Below are 20,413 nucleotides of genomic sequence, written 5' to 3' on the forward strand. Positions count from 1 at the left end.
AAGCTCTTCTCCTGGTATGAATTACATTTAGAAAGAATACCAGCAGAAACCTCTTTAGTCAGAAAGAGATAAATGTTTGCCAAGCAAGGGAGTTGAAGCAAATGAGAGTATCTAAAGTACAATTGAACTTTACTGTACATTATGGGAGACAGGGATACATTTTGATGGGATGATTAGTTCATTGGATCATTCTCATTGCTGACCTCTCTCATTCGGTGAGTGGTGTATATCAAGCCCAAATCTTGGTAATGCTTTTTTAATTGCATCCATTTTGATCTTTATTACACCTTTGTGATGTTCCCTGGGATGTTGTTCTATGTTAAAGGTGCTATATAAATGCAAGTTTCTGTTGTTTAAAGGTTCACAGAGATTACAGTATTATATTTAGAAGATGCAGGGGGAAAAAATCCTCATTAGCTCAGAGAGAAATATATTTTTGAGGTTTGCAAAGGGAGGAACAAATTTTGAGCAAAACCTAAACTTCTGATGACTCAGTGAATAGATGCACCAAGTGGTGTGATATCGTGCTGTACGCAGAAGGGAAGCATCAAGTCTTTGAAGATCCCAGGCTAAAAAGAGGAAAAATCATCCAGGATTACTGGTCCTGATTACACTGACCCCTTCTGGAAAATGAGTGTGATAAAAATTGATTTTATGCCCTGTTGAATTTTTAACATGCATATCTTATTACTCCTAATAGCATGCGAGGTGTTAAAACTGTATAATCATACAAGGTGTTTCTTGAAGGAGAAACAATGAGCTCAAATATCAGCTGTGGTAGCTGACAAAGAATGAAGTGTGTCATGCAGATCCCCCCCACCCCCCCACCACCTGCCAAGAATGAGGCACATTAACTTTGTCATTTGAACATTGATTTGAAAAAATAAATCACCAGGCCCTTGGCTGGAAAGCCATCTGCATATTAACAGACAGTGCTTGTGGAGACAAAGGGGTTACTTTCCTTATCCAATTTAACCCACAATAGACTTTGAGCACCAGACATTGAAGGGGAGGAAGCTCAAATTTCAGGATGGTTGTTGGATGGCCAAATCCACAAACAGACGTGGTCAGACCAGCTGGTCACATGACTAGTCTGCTTGTCAACCTGGTTTTCCGATTTGTACATAGAGTTTTAAAATCGGAAAACTGTTTGCACCTGGAGTGAGAAGACCTCTCCTGTCTGCTCCCGTCTCTTTCTCACAAGCCTCTGGACCCACAGATGACACATGAACTTCAAGAGAGAAAAGTCTCCTACATTGAACAAGGTTTAAGAAGAATACTGGGCCCCAACAAAAAGCAACATCTACCTACAATCAAGGACTTTACAGCTGGTTCGAAGAACAGTAACCAAAACCATCCTCAGATATTGCCTAAAACTTTTCCACTTTATTTCTTCTGCTCTTTTCTGTCTCTATCTGCATGTGTGTACCGTGTATGCATGCTAGCGCAGGCGCGTTGCGTATCCGTAGGTGTTAACCGAATTAGAGTTTAAGTTTCATAAATTTCAACCTGTTTTCTTTAAACCTAAGAAAACCTGTTTGGCTAGTTTCTTTGCCTTATAATTGGAAGTTCGTGAACAAGATTCACTAAGGGGGAGCTAAAACAAATGGTGTGTTTAAAATTAAACCCTGTTACGGTAAGACCAGGTAAAGGTTGAGAGGGAACCCTAGACCCCTTTCTTACCTGGCCGTAACAAGTGTTCGGAAGCATATTAAGGTGCTAATTGCTTAAATACATCTTCTTACGTAGCCCCTCAGGATCGAGAATGACTTGCTTTCACTCCAGTTTTGTGTATTTTACTATGGCTAATGAGTCTGATGTGCAATCCGCAGACTCGACCACATGTGGGACAGGTGATGTTGGAAGGGATGCGTACATTGTGGGCTGTGTACTCCTTCCACTGCCTGGGCTTGGTCTCTCCAAGCTCCTGTCGCAGTCTCTCGAGGTGCTCAGTGCCTTCCTGAATGCCCCTTCTCCGTTTAGGGTGGTTGCGGGCAAGGGATTCCCATGAATCGGTAGGGATGTTGGATCTCTTCAGGGATGCTTTGAGAACATCCCTAAAGCATTTCCCATGGCCTCCTGGGAACGCAGTTCAGAGGAAAGCAGTCGTCTTGGAAGACTGGTGACAAAGATGTAGCCCGCGCAGTGAAGCAGATTTTGGGTGATTAGTGCCTTGATGCTTAGAATGTTAGCTTGGGAGAGGATGCTGACATTAGACTGCCTATCTTGGCAACAAATTGGAAGGATTTGCGGAGACAGCATTGCTGGTATTTCTCTAGTGCCTTGAAGTGTGTGTTGTGCATTGTCCAAGTCTCCAAAGCATATAGGAGTGCAAGGATCATTGCTGCCTGGTACATCATGACCTTAGTCCTGGGTTTGAGGTTCTGGTCCTCGAATATTCTTTTCCTCAGTCATCCAAAGACTGAGCTGGTTCATTGAAGGCAGTGCCAGATTTCAGCAGCTATGTGTGCCTTTCTTGAGAGGAGATTCCTAAAATATGGAAGGTGGTCCACATTTTCCAGGGTCTCGCTGTGGATTCTGATCGATGGGAAGTGATATTGCGCTACGGGACTGTGTTGGAAGAGGACTTTAGTTTTGTAGGTGTTTAAAGTAAGGTTCATCCTCTCATATGCTTCAGTGAAGGAGTCAATGATGTCGTGGAGCTCAGCCTCCGAGTAAACACAAACACGAGCATCAGATCCAACAGCTTGCGGCCAACCACAACATGCGTGGGTCTCTTCAGCGCTGTGAAGACCATCTATGGCCCAAACACCCTAGGGCTCACCCCGCTGACACCCAAGAACGGAGGAGAGCTCATGAAGGATAGCTGGACAGGAGTGGAAATTTTGAACAGCTCCTCAAGCGAGACTCTGTCTTTGACCCAAGTGACCCCGACTCCATCCCTCAGTACATTATCCGACTCAGTTTTGGAGCTACCCTAGCCCGAAATGAAGTTGTAAAAGCCATTCATCAGCTGAAAAACAACAAGGCCTCTGGACCAGATTGAATTCCTGCCAAATTCCTAAAAACACAGCACAGATATACTCTAGTGTACACATTCATATCCCTCATCTGGGAAGAGGAGCTTATGCTGGGCAGGCTCAGGGATGCTATAATCGTGACCAGCTTCAAGAAAGAAGACAAGTCTAATTACGGTAATTACAGGGGAGTCTCCCTGCTTTCTGCCAGAGGGAAGATCATTGCAAAGACTCTGCTCAATTGCCTCTTCCCAGTGGCTGATGAACTCGCAGAGTCACAATGTGTATTTCACCCACTAAGAGGCAATACAGATATGATCTTTACTGTGTGACAAATCCAGAGAGCTACACCAACAATTGTACATTGCCTTTTTCAACCTCATGAAAGTTTTTGATTCAGTCAATTGTGAGAGTTTATGGAGAGTCCACCTCAAATTTGGCTGCCCTCAGAAATTTGTCACCATCCTTCGCCTACTGCACGATAATAGGCAAGCCATGATCCTTACTAACGGGACCACCATAGACCCTATCTCAGTGAAGACTGGCATCAAACAAGACTGTGTCATCCCACCAACTCTCTTCTCCATCTTTCATGCCACAATTCTCACCTCCAGCAAGCTCCTCACAGGAGCGGAGATAACTTACAGGACGGATGGGAAATTATTCAAGCTTCATCGCCTCCACTCAAAAACCAAGGTTGCTCTAACCTTAGTCATTGAGCTTCAGTATGCAAACAATGCTTGTGAATTGCTTAAATAGAGCCATTGCAGTCAATATTAGATTTATTTGCCATTGTCAAATGTAAGAGAATAGTATTCCTTCATGGTCTTATGCGCCTACATTCCTGCAGAGGTAGTCTTCTGCCACCTTGGATAGATCATAGACTCAGAGCCAGCTGTGTTTAAGACCATTGAGAGGAGAAAGGATCATTGATTGGCTGTAGTTCATTTTGACGGACAGCTTAGTGGCCAGTGGTTGGAAATTATTATGTATTATTCAAAGCTTAATTTGCTTTCTTCAATAGTCAGTTTTCAGCTATTTAGTCCACAACAAAATTCTGTTTTAAGTTTTACTCCATTAAAGGCACTATATAAATGTAAGTTGTTGTGGCTGTTTGTGGCTATGTGTTGAAGCTAGGCCAGTTTGAAGCTACAGCAAGTTTTGCAACTCCATGTTTGAATCCCCAAATCAGGTTTCCATCCCTGTCACCGCACTGAAATGGCTTAGCAAAGTCACAATGACATCGTACATGATTGCAACCATGGTGACCTCGCACTCCTCATCCTTCTTGCCCTCTCCACAGTCTTTGACATGTTTCAGCACACTATCCTCCTCCAATGCCTCTCCTCTATTGTTCAGCTGGGTGGGAGTCCCCTCGCCCTGGTACTATTCTACTTATCCAGCCAAAGCCAGAGCCAATATCTTCTCTTACCACTCCTGCACTATTACCTTTAGAATCGCCCGGAACTCTATCCTTGGCTCCCTCCTATTTCTCGTCTACATGCTGTCCCTCAGCAATATCATCCAAAAATGTGTCAGATTCAACATGGATGCTGGCAAGATCTATCCCTACCTCACCATCAGCTCTTTTAAATGCTTCACTGTTTGATTTGTCAGTTGCTTGTCCAACGTCCAGACTTCCAGAACACACATTTCCTCCAACTAAATATTGTGAAAAGCGAAAGCATTGCCTTTGATTCCTGCCAAAAATCCCTTTCTCTAGCCACTGACTCCATCCCACACCCTAGTCACTTTCTGTGGCTGAACCAAACTGTTCACAACGTTGTTATCCCACTTGACCTGTCTATTTTGCGCTACCTTCCAAGTCAAATTTCTACCCCATAAACGTTTATTGTATGACTGTCTGCTCCCAGCACCAAAACCACCTACTTCCACCTCTAACATAAAAACATAAGAAACAGGAGCAGGAGTAAGCCATTTGGCCCTTCAAGTCTGCCCCACCATTCAATAAGATCATGGCTGATCTTCTCCAGACCTCAACTCCTCTGTTGTGCCAGCTCGTCGTAGCCCTCAACTCCCCAATATTTCAAAAATCTATCTACCTCTTCTTTAAATACTTTAAGTGATCTAGCCTCCACAACTCTCTGGGGTAGAGAATTCCAGACATTCACTACCCTTTGAGAGAAGAAATTTCTTCGCATCTCAGTTTTAAATGAGTGTCCCCTTATTTTTTTTTAAAAAGATACAGCACTGAAACAGGCCCTTCGGCCCACCGAGTCCATGCTGACCAACAAACACCCATTTATACTAATCCTACATTAACCCCATATTCTCTACCACATCTCCAACATTCTCCTACCACCTACCTACACTAGGGGCAATTTACAATGGCCAACTTACCTATCAACCTGCAAGTCTTTGGCTGTGGGAGGAAACCGGAGCACCCGGCGGAAACCCACGCAGACACAGGGAGAACTTGCAAACACCGCACAGGCAGTACCCAGAACTGAACCCGCTGGAGCTGTGAGGCTGCGGTGCTAACCACTGCGCCACTGTGCCGCCCCATAGTTATTCTGTAACTATGTCTCCTAGTTCGAGACTCCCCCACTGGTAGAAACATCTCAACATCTATCCTGTCAAGCCCCCTCAGAATCTTGTACATTTCAATAAGATCACCCCTCATTCTTTTAAACTCTAATGTATAAAGGTCTAACCTGTTTAGCCATTCTTGATAAGTCAACCCCTTCATCCCAGGAATCAGCCTAGTGAATCTCTTTTGAACTGCCTCCAATGCCAGTTTATCGTTTCTTAAATACGGGGACCAAAACTGTACACAGTACTCCAGATGCAGCCTCACCAACACCCTGTACAGTTGTAACAAGACTTCCCTATTTTTCCCTACCAATAAAGGCCAAAATTCCATTTGCCTTCTTAATTACTTGCTGCACCTGCATGCTAACCTTTTGTGTTTCATACAAAAGAACACCCAGATCCTTCCGTACTGCACCTTTTGGGAGTTTCTCTCCATTTAACTAATAGTTTGCCTTTTGATTCTTCCTACCAAAGTACATGACCTCACACTTTCCTACATTAAACTCCATCTGCCAAGCTTTTGCCCACTCACTCAACCTATCTATATCCCCTTTCAGATTCCTTATGTCCTCATCACAACATGCCCTTCCATCTATTTTTGTATTATTAGCAAATTTGGATATATTACACTCTGTCCTCTCCTCTAAGTCATTAATATAGATAGTAAATAATTGAGGCCCTAGGACTGATCCTTGTGGCACTCCACTAGTTACGTCTTTCCAACCTGAAAAAGACCCATTAATCCCGACTCTCTGTCTTCTGTGTGTTAACCAATCCTCAATTCATGCTAATACGTTACCCCCTATACCGTGAGCTCCTATCTTATGCAATAATCTTTTATGTGGCACCTTATCAAATGCCTTCTGGAAATCCAAATATACGACATCTACCAGTTCCCCTTTATCAACTCTGCTTGTTATATCCTCAAAGAACTCTAGCAAATTTGTCAAACATGATTTCCCTTTCACAAAACCATATTGACTCTGTTTGATTGCATTAAGCTTTTCTAAATGTCCTGCTATTTCTTCCTTAATAATAGACTCTAGCATTCTCCCAATGGCCGATGTTAGGCTGACTGGCCTATAGTTTCCTACTTTTTGTCTCCCTCCCTTCTTGAATAGGGGCATTACATCAGCAGTTTTCCAATCTGTTGGGACCCTCCCGGAATCCAGTGAGTTCTGGAATATTTCGACCAATGCCTCCACTATCTCTGCAGCCACTTCCTTTAAAACCCTTGGATGCAGGCCATCAGGTCCTGACGACCTGTCTGCCTTTAGTCCCATTAGTTTGTCAAATACTTTGTCCCTCATGATAGAGACTGTTACAAGATCTTTCCTCCCATTAGCTCCTTGCATATCTGATACCTGTGGGATGCTTATAGTGTCCTCCACCATATAGACCGATGCAAAATATTGGTTTAAATTGTCTACCATTTCCCTGTTCCCTGTTATCAATTTTCCAGTCGCATCCTCCAAGGGTCCCATGCTCACTTTAGCTACTCTCTTTCTTTTTATATACCCATAGAAGCTCTTGCTGTTTGTTTTTATATTTATTGCCAATTTACTTTCATAAGAAGGAATTTTCCTCCGCACAAGATCAGGGGGCAGGTTGTTCAACCTTGCCCGTCTAAGAGCGAAGTCCAAAGTACGGAAAGTCCTCATCAGAGAACTCCTCTTTGCTGACGATGCTGCTTTAACATCTCACACTGAAGAATGCCTGCAGAGTCTCATCGACAGGTTTGCGTCTGCCTGCAATGAATTTGGCCTAACCATCAGCCTCAAGAAAACGAACATCATGGGGCAGGATGTCAGAAATGCTCCATTCATCAATATTGGCGACCACGCTCTGGAAGTGGTTCAAGAGTTCACCTACCTAGGCTCAACTATCACCAGTAACCTGTCTCTAGATGCAGAAATCAACAAGCGCATGGGTAAGGCTTCCACTGCTATGTCCAGACTGGCCAAGAGAGTGTGGGAAAATGGCGCACTGACACGGAACACAAAAGTCCGAGTGTATCAGGCCTGTGTCCTCAGTACCTTGCTCTACGGCAGCGAGGCCTGGACAACATATGCCAGCCAAGAGCGACGTCTCAATTCATTCCATCTTCGCTGCCTTCGGAGAATACTTGGCATCAGGTGGCAGGACTATATCTCCAACACAGAAGTCCTTGAAGCGGCCAACACCCCCAGCTTATACACACTACTGAGTCAGCGGCGCTTGAGATGGCTTGGCCATGTGAGCCGCATGGAAGATGGCAGGATCCCCAAAGACACATTGTACAGCGAGCTCGCCACTGGTATCAGACCCACCGGCCGTCCATGTCTCCGTTATAAAGACGTCTGCAAACGCGACATGAAATCGTGTGACATTGATCACAAGTCGTGGGAGTCAGTTGCCAGCATTCGCCAGAGCTGGCGGGCAGCCATAAAGACAGGGCTAAATTGTGGCGAGTCGAAGAGACTTAGTAGTTGGCAGGAAAAAAGACAGAGGCGCAAGGGGAGAGCCAACTGTGCAACAGCCCCAACAAACAAATTTCTCTGCAGCACCTGTGGAAGAGCCTGTCACTCCAGAATTGGCCTTTATAGCCACTCCAGGCGCTGCTTCACAAACCACTGACCACCTCCAGGCGCGTATCCATTGTCTCTCGAGATAAGGAGGCCCAAAAGAAAAGAAGAATCAATTTTCTCTGTAATATCACTTGTCTCCACCCTTGCCTCAGCTCATCTGCTGTTCATCCATTCCTTTGTTACTTTCAGATTTGAATATTCTTGTGCTTCCCTTGCCAGCCTTCCATCTTCCATAAATTTGATCTCATCCAAAACTTTGCTGCCTATATATCTTAATGTGCACCATGTTTCGTTGGCCTCTGTGCTTACTGATCTACATTGACTTCTGGTTCAGCAATGTCTAGATTCTAAAATTCTCAACCCTGATTTCAAATCCCTCCATGGCCTCACCACTCCATATTTCTGTAACTTTCTCTCGCTCTATATCCCTCTTGAGATTTCTGCATTCCTCCAATTCTGGCCTCTTACAATTGTAATTGCTCCACCATTGGCAGTCATGCCTTTAGCTGCTTGGGCCCTAGGCTCTGGCATTCCCTCTTTTGGCTTCTCCACCTCTCCTTCTATAAGATGCTCTTAGAAACTTATCTATTTGACATAGCTTTTGCCATCAGTTGTAATATTGCCTTATATGGCTCAGTGCCAACCAGTGCCAGTTTCCCAGTATTATTTAATTATGCAAGGATAATTATAGACTTCAAGAGGACATAGGCAGGCTAGTGGAATGGGCAGACACATGGTAGATGAAATTTAATCCAGAGAAGTGCAATGCGATACATTTTGGTAGGAAGAACAAGAAAAGTCAATATAAAGGATACAATTCTAAAGGGGGTGCAGGAGCAGAGGGACCTGGGGGTATATGTGCACTAATCATTGATGGTGACAAGGCAAGTTGAGAAAATGGTTAAAAAGACATCTGGGATGCTGGACTTTATAAATAGGGGAATAGAGTACAACAGCAAGGAAGTTATGGTTTGCCCTCAAATAGAGTATTGTGTCCACATTTTAGGAAGAATGTGAAAGCATTAGAGAGGGTGCAGAAAAGATTTACCAGAATGGTTCTGGGGCTGAGACACATCAGTTACTTGGATAGATTGGAGAAGTAGGGACAGTTCTCTTTAGAGAAGTTTTAGAAGAGATTTGATAGAGGTGTTCAAAAAAGGGTCTGGACAGAGTAGATAGGGAGAAACTGTTCCCATTCCTGGAAGGGTCGAGAACCAGAGGACACCAATTTAAGGTGATTGGCAAAAGAAGCAACAGTGACATGAGGAAAAAGTATTTTACGCAGGATCTGGAGTGCTCTGCCTGAGAGTGTGGTAGAAGCAGATTCAATTGTGGCTTTCAAAAGGGAATTGGATAATTATCTGAACATAAAAAATTGCAGGGCCACAGGGAAAAGGTGGGGCAGTAGGACTAGCTGAGTAGCTCTTACAGAGAGCCAGCATGGACACAACAGGCTGAAGGGCCTCCTTCTATACTGTAACCATTCGATGAATATATGGTTTTATTCTTGTAATCGTGGAAATGCTGTTAGTTGGTCTTATTTAAATCTTCCTGGCATGGTTAAATAACACTGAGAAACTGAGCTGTGTTTGCAAAGGTCTGTAAAATACTCCTGAGAATGTCACTGTCAAGTGTGCATTTTGTTACAGAATTGGAGGGAAGGTGACATGTATGTTTATGGGAAGTTTTTTAAAATTCAAATAGTAACCTGCTTAGAGCCTGTTAAACATCGAAATATGGTGAGACTGCTGTTACTACTTATTTGGCCAACAGCAGCTTGTATTGAATGTGATCTGTGAACTGATTGAGTATATATGCCATTAACTGGCAATCTTTAAACACATTAAAAGTAGTTCAGTTGGCATGCACTGGAATGTTACTGGAGTTACACTTATCATTTATCTCTGGTTTGTCTGGTCTGTCTGATCACTGTCATCATTGAAATGGTCCTCAAATTTCTACTCTAAGTAATTACCTGTTTTCTTAAAAGTGTTATTAAAACTCTCCTTACATGCAGCATTTTCATATTATGAGTATTATATAGTATTATAATTTAGATTGGGCATCCATGATTACTCATCTATTTGAAAAGGGCTGTTCCACCAAAAAAGGTTTTGGAACTACTGCTTTAAATTAACCACATCAATTGTAGTGCACTCTTGTTGAGATCAGCCAACTCAGCCCTCATTGGCAAAGGAGGAACTTCCTGGCTTGTACGAGTCAGACAATGCATTTATCCACCAGGCCTTGTAATTGAATATTTCTTTATCTATATCTATTCCTTATTGTGCCGGCCACAGGTAGCCTTATGTTTTGTGTGTTACCTTCACCCTTTCTCCTACAAACCTCTAATGTGGCTGTTCAATTTTGTCTGCAGACTGACTGCTATATAAACTTTGGACATGTACACACAGACTTTGATGTGGCCTTGACTCCAGTTATCACCAATTCCATCCCCAACATTTAACTATATTATCGCACAGCATGATGCCAGCAAATAGCAACATCTACTCTGAACGTTAATTAGAAGAGACCAAAAAAATACTGGCAGAAAGAGACAGGCAACACTCTTCAGAAAAACATGGTAAACATTCCCTTCTGAAAAAATACACAGCTGCTGTGGCTTGATTTTCAATGTGTATTTAAAGTATATTTTTACACAAATTATTGGCTATTCATGTCTGTATATGATTGCAGCCAGAGAGTGAAGAGGTGGGGCTTCAATAGTGGTAACTAGTTGCTTTAGACTGGATGATACAACCAATACAACACCCAGGACATATACAAATGACGTCATCAGTAAATACACTTTTTGACATGGTATTGAGCCATTCAGACCAAAAGTCTCCAAGTTCAACCCCATTCTCCCTGAGGTAACTAATCTCAACTTGGAGGGGGTTCTGCTCCCAATAACTAACTAGTGACCTGTATGGGAATGTTAGATGAAAGTAGGATAGAGATAGGATATCTACTCTTTCCTCCCCTTCTTTGCTATACCTATAGATGCATCATCAGTGGCTGAGAGGACCTGTATGTGACCTGCTCTGAAACCAGCCACCACCAACACCAACAACTTGCATTTATATAGTGATGACACAAAACTAGGTGGGAATCTATATTGTTAAGAGGATGCAAGGGGACTTGGACAGGCTAGTGAATGGGCAAGAACATGGTAGATGGAATATAATGCGAGTAAGTGTGAAGTAAAGTGATTCACTTTGATAGAAAAAACAGAAAAACAGAGTTTTTCTTAAGTGGTGAGAGGTTGGGAAGTGTTGATGACCAAAGAGACCTGGGTGTCCTTGTTCATGAGTCACTAAAAGCTGATATGCAGGTGCAGCAAGCAATTAGGAGGCAAACGGTATGCCGGCCTTCATCGCAAGGGGTTTTGAGTACAGGGGTAAAGAAGTCTTGCTGCAATTGTATAGAGCCTTGGTGAAACCACACCTGGAGTACTGTGTACAGTTTTGGTCTCCTTATCTAAAGAAGGATATACTTGCTACAGAGGCCAACAATGGAGGTTCACCAGACTAATCCCTGGGATGGCGGGATTGTTTTATGAGGAGAATGAGGAAACTAGGCCTGTATTCTCTGGAGTTTCAAAGAATGAGAGGTGAACTCATTGAAACTTACAAAATTCTAACAGGGTGGATGCAGATTGGATGTTTCCCCTGGCTGGTTAGTCTAGATCCAGGGGACATAGTCTCAGATTCAGGGGTAGGCCATTTAAGACCAAGAGGAGGAGGAATTTCTTTACTCAGAGGGTGATAAATCTTTGGATTTTCTAACCCAGAGGGCTGTGGAAGTTCAATTATTGAGCATGTTCAAGACAGAAATCAATGGCTATCTGGATACTAATGACATCAAGGGATGTGGGGATAGCATGGGAAAGTGGCATTGAGGTAGATGATCAGCCATGAACTAATTGAATGGCAAAGCAGGCTCAACAGGCTGTGTGGCCTACTCCTGCTGCTTTGTTCCTATTTTCCTATGTCTTTACACAGCAAAGTGTCCCAAGACACTTCACAGGACTATCAGACAAAGAAAAAGCATCGAGCCAGAGAAGTAAATATTAGGACAGGTGACTAAAAGCTTTTTCCAATAGTTAGGTTTTACAGAGCATCTTAAAGGAGGAGAGCAGGGGGAAGAGGCAAAAAATTTAGGCAGGGATTACCAGAGCTCATGGCCTAGGCAGCTGGAAGCAAGGGCATCAATACAGCAGTGAAGGAAGTGGGAGATGCACAAAAGGCCAGAGATAGAGGAACGAAGGGCTGGAGGAGGTTACAGAGACAAGGAGGAGTGAGGGTGTACAAGAATTTGAACACAAGGATGTGAATTGTTAAATTGAGGCATTGCTGGACCAGAAGCTAATGTAGGTCAGTGAGCACAGGAGTGGGTGTATGGGACTTGGCATAAAGAAAGATACGGGCAGGAGAGTTTTAGATGAGATTAAATTTATAGATGGTGGAAGATAGGAAGCCAACAGGAGATCATTGGAGCATCTGTGGGTAACAAAAGCATGGATCAGGTTTCAGCAGCAGATTGGCTGAGGTGGGCAATAAAACAGAGGCGGAAATAGACAACTTTAGTGATAGAGGGGTAGAAGACATCAATCTTGTGTTGACTGTCCATGTGGTTCTTGAAGTCTTTCTGTGAATTCATTCTATACAAAACTTTTGGAGTGGATTTCCACCAACAGTGTTTACGCCATTTCTTTGGGATTTCTGAAGATCTTCCACCAAAGTTACAATGGCTAATTGTATGAACCCCCACAGAAATCCACCATCTTTGTCTTTGTACCGCTATCCATGGATGAATCACGGAGGGATTTTTAAGGATGACTAGCCAACATTATGTGACTTTTGGTTTACTGAGAAAATTGATCAAACAAAAATTTAAACTGAATGATGATTGGTGGTCAATGGCAACATCCCAACTTAAAATCTTCAGGAATAAAAACAGAAAATGCTGGAAATACTCAGCTGGTCATGCAGCATCTGGGGAGCGAGAAACAGAGTTAACATTTCAGGTCAATGACCTGTCATCTTTTTATGTTTATGTTCTTATTTCAGATTTTCAGCATCCACAGTATTTTGCTTTTGTGTGAAAACCTTAAGCGTTTGATTGAATTCAGACTTAAAATCTATAGTTTTCATCCTTGCATGTTAGAACTGAAGGAGGGTTGCTAAGGAACCGGTTAACAGCATATGGTCCAAGATCTCTCTGCTAAGAAAGAGGTGTCTCTTGAGATCAGGAAATAGTGTATCCTGTCATTATTTATAGCATTTAATGGATGTGGGATAAAGCATAGTATGCAGTGAGTTGCTGCTAGCCTTGGAAGCAGCAGGAGCTTTTGGCGCTCACAATTTGTGTGGGGAATTCAAAGATGTGGAAAGCTGCATTTGAATTTTCCAGAAGTATTAAGAAACATATGTGACTTGTGGGGCTCAAAATTATGAGTTTTGGCCATGCTGACAGACAGATAAAGGTGCTTTGATCGAATTTTCCTAAACATGGAATATTTTTAAATGTTGGCATAATCTTGTACTCTTTAACCCCCAGAGCCAATTATGTAGTTCCTTTAGTGAATAAAAATAATTTCAGAATGCCTTTTGAAAGAAAGGAAGGTGTACTACTATGTATTTGTATGTGATACACTGGTTTGAAGGTTGATTTATGAAAGGGAAATCACGTTTGTCAAACCTGTTGGAGTTTTTTGAGGATGTTACTTGTAGTATAGATAAAGGAGAACCAGTGGAGATAGTGCATTTGGATTTTCAGAAGACTTTTGATAAGATCCCACACAGGTTAGTAAACAACATTAGAGCACATGGGATTGGGGGTAATATATTGGTATGGATTGAGAATTGGTTAACAGACAGAAAACAGAAAGTAGGAATAAACAGGTCATTCTCAGAATGGCTGTTACTTGCGGGGTACCGCAAGGATCAGTGCTGGGGCCACAGCTGTTCACAATGTATATCAATGATTTGGGGAACAAATGTAATATTTCCAAATTTGCTGATGACACAAAACTAGGTGGGAATGTATGTTGTGAGGAGAATGCAAGGAGGCTTCAAGGGGACTTGGACAGGCTAAGTGAATGGGCAAAAACATGGCAGCTGGAATATAATGTGAATAAGTGTGAAATTATCTACATTGATAGAAAAAAAAGAAAGGCAGAGTATTTCTTAAATGGTGAGAGGTTGGGAAGTATTGATGCCCACAGGGACCTGGGTGTCCCTGTTCATAAGTCAATTAAAGCTAGCATGCAGGTGCAGCAAGCAATTAGGAAGGCAAATGGTATGTTGGCCTTCATTGCAAGGGGATTTGAGTACAGGAGTAAAGAAGTCTTGCAGCATTATATAGAGCCTTGATGAAAGCACACCTGGAGTAGTGTGTACAGTTATGGTCTCTTCATCTAAGGAAGGATATACTTACCATCGAGGGAGTGTAATGGAGGTTCACCAGACTAATCCCTGGGATGGCGGGATTGTCTTATGAGGAGGGATTGAGGAAACTGGACCTTTATTCTCTAGTATTTCGAAGAATGAGAGGCGATCTCATTGAAACTTACAAAATTCTTACAGGGCGTGACAGGGTGGATATAGATAGGATGTTTCCCCTGGCTGGTGAACTGGGGACATAGTCTCAGAATAAAGAGTAGGCCATTTAAGACTGAGATGAGGAGCAATTTCTTTATTCAGAGGGTGGCACATCTTTGGAATTGCCTACTCCTGAGGGCTGTGGAAGTTTAATCACTGAGCATGTTCAAGACAGAAATTGATAGATTTCTGGATACTAATGGCATCAAGGGATATGGGGATAGCATGGGAAAGTGGCGTTGAGGTAGATGATCAGCCATGATCTAATTGAATGGCGGAGCAGGCTCAAGGGGCTGAATGGCCTACTCCTGTTCTTATGTTCCTGTGAACATCGATTGGTGGCAATCGCATCAGAAACCACTAAGATATAGTCCAAAAAGTCCATCAGTACCATTTCACTCCCATGTTATGTTATTGTCTTGTAATATATTCTGCAGTGGACTAAACGATAGCTATCTTAAGTGTCAGCCTTGGCCCAGTGTCGCCTCTGAGACAGAAAGTCATGGGTTCCAGCCCCACTCCAGAGACTTGACCACATAATCTAGGCTGACACTTCAGTGCCAGTGCAGCACTGAAGAAATACTGCACTGATGTAGGTGTCAGTTTTTTGGAGGAGAGATTAAACTGAGGCCCCCTCCGTCTTCACAGGTGGTATGAAAGATCCCACAGCACCACTCGAAGAGAAGGCGGATTTTCCTCAGTGTCCTGGTCAGTAATTATCCCCCAACAAATATCGCTAAAGCAAATTATATGGTTATTAAAAAACAGTTTAATTGGTCATTATCTCATTGCTCCACATCCTTGCTGTGCACAAACTGCAGTTCAAAAAATGCTTAATTAGCTGCAAAGCACTTTGGGACATACTGAGATCATGAAAGGCGCTATATAAGGCCAAAGACTTGTGGGTTGATAGGTAAATTGGCCATTGTAAAAAAAAAAAAAATTGCCCCTAGTGTAGGTAGGTGGTAGGAGAATTGAGGGAAGGTGGGGATATGAGAGGGAAAATGGGATTAATGTAGGATTAGTATAAATGGGTGGTTGATGGTCGGCGCGGACTCAGTGGGCCGAAGGGCCTGTTTCGGTGCTGTATCTCTCTATGACTCTATGAATGCAAGTCTTTCTTTCCTTCTTTCGCTTCAATGTACCAATGGCTAATTTTCTCCATTTCAGCATAATAAATTTTTTTGCACAGTATATCAGCTGACATTCTGTGGCATTTTTGACTTGTCAGATTTTCTGAAGCTGTTGATCATCATTGTCACATAAAAACACTAGTTTGAATTTATAAAGCACCTTTAACACAGCAAATTGTCTCAAGGTGCTTCAAAGAAGTGCAAGAAAAATTGGACATTGTGCCAAACAAGGAAATATGAGGAGTTATCAAAGGTTGTCAAGGAGATGTGTTTTGAGGAAGGCCTTGAGGAGGAAAAGAAGGGGTTTAGAGATGAAATTCCAGAGTGTGAGGCCAAGGCAGATGAAAGCATGTAGTGCACTGTGTTAAACTGGCTGATTGTATTGTGATAGCTGAGCATTTGTATACTGCTATACTGCCTCTCTGCTGCCCTCTCTGTTGGGAGGTGTTATTAGAGTTTCAACTTGGCTGCTCCCAGAAAAGGCTTCATGTAGATTTATTCTGTGAATACACAGCAGAAACATGGTGACGAAAGGACGGGATCGATCTTTTTTGTACATTTCATTCGAGAGATTACAGTCTGAAGAACATTCTGACACACATTTTGGAACTCCCAAAGTCAATTTTGAGGAAGTTTGAGCAATTTGAAAGATTGCTTTGTGTGTCTGCCATTTGTGTTCAGCTACAACTCAGTGAGTAGATAATTTTAAAAATATGGCATTGAAGACTTATTTTGAGACAATGGGAGAATTCAGCCCTAACAAAGAGGACTGGTGTAATTACGAATGAAGGTTACACAGTTGGCTAAAAGCAAAGAAAATAAGAGATGAAGATAAAATGAATATTTTCCTCATGATGATGGGCCAGATGCTTTTGAAGTGGTATTTAACCGATGTTGCCCATGAGATCCCAGTACTTTGGACTATTCTGAAATAAATGAGATTCTGGACCTATATTATGGCTCGACTAAGAACAAAAGTTACATTCCGTGAAATGAAGCAGTTGCCAAATGAATCTGTTGCAGATTATATTCTTGAATGAAAGAAACTTTATCATCGCTGTGGTTATGGCACAAACTTACAAGTCAACCTTAGAGACACGTTCGTTGGAAGTCTAAAGAACAGTAAAATCCAGGCAAAGCTTTTGAGTAAAGGCAGTATGCTGACATGCAAGGAGGCCTGCGATGATGCCATAGCTACGGAAATGGTAGAAAACTATAGCTGCTGATTGTAAGGAAGTTCTTTTCCTGAGCCAGTAGGGGAGCTCCATCAGATTTCAGCAGGAACCGGGCAGCCAAGTTCACAGACTCAGAGTCAGAAATTTAGATGCAATCATTGCCAGGGTGGTCACCAAACATCCAAATGCTCCCATTTCCAGTCAAAGCACTGTGCCTGTGAGAAAGTCGGTCATATCCAGACATGCAGAAGTAGCAGTAGAGTCAAGCTCCAGGACGTGGTAAAGCTCCAGGTCACAGCAATGCACCAGGTCAAGGTCATGGTAGACCTTAAGTTAGTTCAGGCTCCTGGAAGTCCTTGAATATGCATAAGATGGATATGGAAACAGAAGTTGATGTTATCGAGCAGAAAGATCAAGAGTTGTACTCAGCCAGAGAGCAAGAAAAACAGAACATGGAAGTAAAAGGATTGAAGATATAATTCCAGTGCCCACAGTAAAAATGGAAGCCGTAGATTCAAAACTTACTTTTGTAGTTGATAAAGCTGCAGCAGTGTCTGTTATTTCAGAAGGAGAGTACAGAAAGTCCCTAAGTCACATTTCTTTATGAAAAACTGGTGTGATACTGACTAGTTATTCCAATAATAGTATTCCAGTGTTAGGTGAAGTGTGTTAGGTGGCACACAATGATGCATCCTATTATATGCCATTGGTAGTAGTAGGAGGGAACAAAGTCTTCCTGATGGGAAGAAATTGGCTTAAAAAATATATTAAACTGGGCCGGGCTATTTATAAAAGGGATCAATAAGAGTACATATGATATTGGGGAATGAAGACTGATGATTTATCTGTGAATTATTTTACATAAACAAGTGACATGTCAGTGCCTGCCCTGAGAAATTTCTGAAGAAACTCACAAGGATGTGGTGCTCAGTTAAGCATTCAATCATGCCATGAATAGCTGGTCTAAAGAGTGTGATGATGAGAAATTGCAAGAGTATTTCACATGTAGAAATGAACTGAGTATAGATCAAGGCTGTCTCCTATGGTGTTTAAGAGTCATTATTCTGCCAAGGTTTAGGGAAAGATTGTTAGAGTAACTTCATCAACAGAACACAGGGATAGTCTATATGAAAGCAGTAGCAAGAAGCTACTTTTGGTATCCAAAAGTAGATAAAGATATTGAAGAGTTGGTGAAAAGTGGTGGAAGTGTGTCTCAGAATAAGAAATGATCCAACCAAAGTTTCTTTTATTCCATGGTCAAACACAAGAAAACCATGGGAACAAGTACATGCCAATTTCTTTGAAGTGGAAGGCAAAGCGTATTTTGTTTTGGTAGATAGCTATAGCAAATGGATAAATGTTAAATCTATGCTCAATACCAAAAGTGCCAAAACTATTGAGGTTTTGAGAAGTTGGTTCGCAATTTATGGGTTGTCAGAAATGTTGCTGTCAAACAATGGTCCACAATTTATATCAAAAGAGTTCTTTCTGAGTAAGAATGGAGTCAACCACACTCTAATACAATCATATCACCCAGCATCGAATGGTGCTGCAGAAAGTAGTTTACAAATTGTGAAGAGGTCTTTGCAGAAGTATTTGCTAGGTGACAAGCTAAGCAGTAATTTCCATGTTTCTCTTTGACACAGGCTAGACAATTTTCAGTTCTCTTACAGAATAATCCCACAGTCTACAAAAGGTTGCTCACCTTATAAGTTAGTGTTTAAGCACACTCCTCGGACAAGGTTTAGTTTGCTTAAGCTGGACGTCAAGAGCAAAGTAAGAGAAAAGCAAGACAGAGTGAAGATGAGTCATGATACTCGAGACATGAAACTTAACGAGTTCAGTGCTGGTCAGAAGGTCCTTAACGCCACTGAGGTGATAAGAAGAAGTATGTCTTTGGAGTTGTTGTAAAAAGACTAGGTTCATTGACATATCTAGTGAGGATTGCAGAGTAACTCCATCAGTGTCATGTAGACCATTTTCTTGAAAGAAGAAATCTGACAAAGAGAGAGGATCAGAAACCTCCTATAGTCCAAATTCCAACAGTTCCAGGTAAAAGTCAGGAGGAAAATACAAGTCACAAAGAAACTGAAAGTTTGCTGGTATCATAGAATCCACTGATGGCTGCATTTGCTGACAACGCTAACACTAGGTGGTGCTGCAGTGGCACATGTGCAAATGCAGCATGTGCCACTAAAACGTCACAGTCTGCGATTTCAGGCAGCTACCAGGACTAAAGATAGCGCTGCTCAAATAATCACATTAAGGGAACCTGACCTAAACAGATGGCAGCACAAAATGGCGGGAGGGAGAAAGCGAGCGAGCGAGCGGGCCGGGTCAGGGGGGAGCGGAGCGGGCCAGGGACATGGGGGAGCAGAGCGGGGAAGCAGCGTGGGCCGGGCCCGGGGACGGGGGTGGGGGGAGGTAGGGGAGCGGAGCGGGCCTGTGAAAGGTGGGGGGAGTAGAGCAGCTGGAGAGAGCAGCGAGGGGGTGGGGAGCGTAGCGGCTGCAGAGAGCAGCGAGGGGGGGCAGTGGAGCGGCCGAAAGAGCGGAGCGGCTGGCGAGAGCAGTGAGGGGTTAATGGAGCTTGACGCATGGGTGAATACCCGTTAGCGTTGCATTGCTGTACGCGTAAAGCACATGCGAAGCGGCTGACCGGGCGCGTTGCCCGACGATGCACACGTCACGTGCATGTGCACACCTTGGCGCAGCCTGATGACGTCAGTGGCTGGCTGCGTTGTCAGGAATCACTTTGCTCTACTGCCTCTCTGCTGCCCTCTCTGTTGGGAGGTGTAGATAAAGTTTCAACATGACGGCTCCCAGTAAAGACCTCAGGTAGATTTACACAACAAAGCACAAGAGTTAATTATGAGGCGAAAGGAGGTGGAATATGGGTATCGCTGGCAAGGCCAGCATTTGGTGCCCATTCCAAATTGCCTTTGAACTGAGTGGCTTGCTGGGCCATTTCAGAGGGCAATTAAGAGTCAACCACATTGCTTGGGTCTGGAGTCACATGTAGGCAAGACCAGGTAAGCAGGGCAGATTTGCTTCCCTAAAGGACATTAGTGAACCAGATGGGTTTTTACTACAATCGATGTAGTTTCATGGCGCCATTACTGAGACCTAGCTTTCAATTCCAAATTTTCTTTAATTAATTGAACTTAAGGCTAGAATTTTATGCCGCCCCCTGCACCCCACGCCCCCCCCCCCCCCCCCACCCCCAACAGAAGTAGTCTGCTGGCCGAGTGGGGATGGGGGTATGTAAAATTGAGCAGGAGGCAGGGGGTGTCGTTCCCGATGTCTTCCCGCCCCCACTGCAAATTTACATGGGGCGGCGGCGGCAAGAAACAGCCTGCCCACCCCAGGCCAATCAAGGCTCTTAATTAGCCAATTAACTACCAC

General features: G+C 43.1%; 1 protein-coding gene across 1 annotated transcript in view; it reads right to left on the bottom strand.

Moving 5' to 3' along the window:
* tg (thyroglobulin) overlaps positions 1 to 20,413 on the bottom strand; it is a 532,338-nt gene that overhangs the window by 179,867 nt on the left and 332,058 nt on the right. The gene's annotated exons all lie outside the window — the stretch shown is intronic.

The sequence above is a fragment of the Heterodontus francisci genome, chromosome 5 (assembly GCF_036365525.1).
Source record: "Heterodontus francisci isolate sHetFra1 chromosome 5, sHetFra1.hap1, whole genome shotgun sequence".
Lineage (NCBI taxonomy): Eukaryota > Metazoa > Chordata > Chondrichthyes > Heterodontiformes > Heterodontidae > Heterodontus > Heterodontus francisci.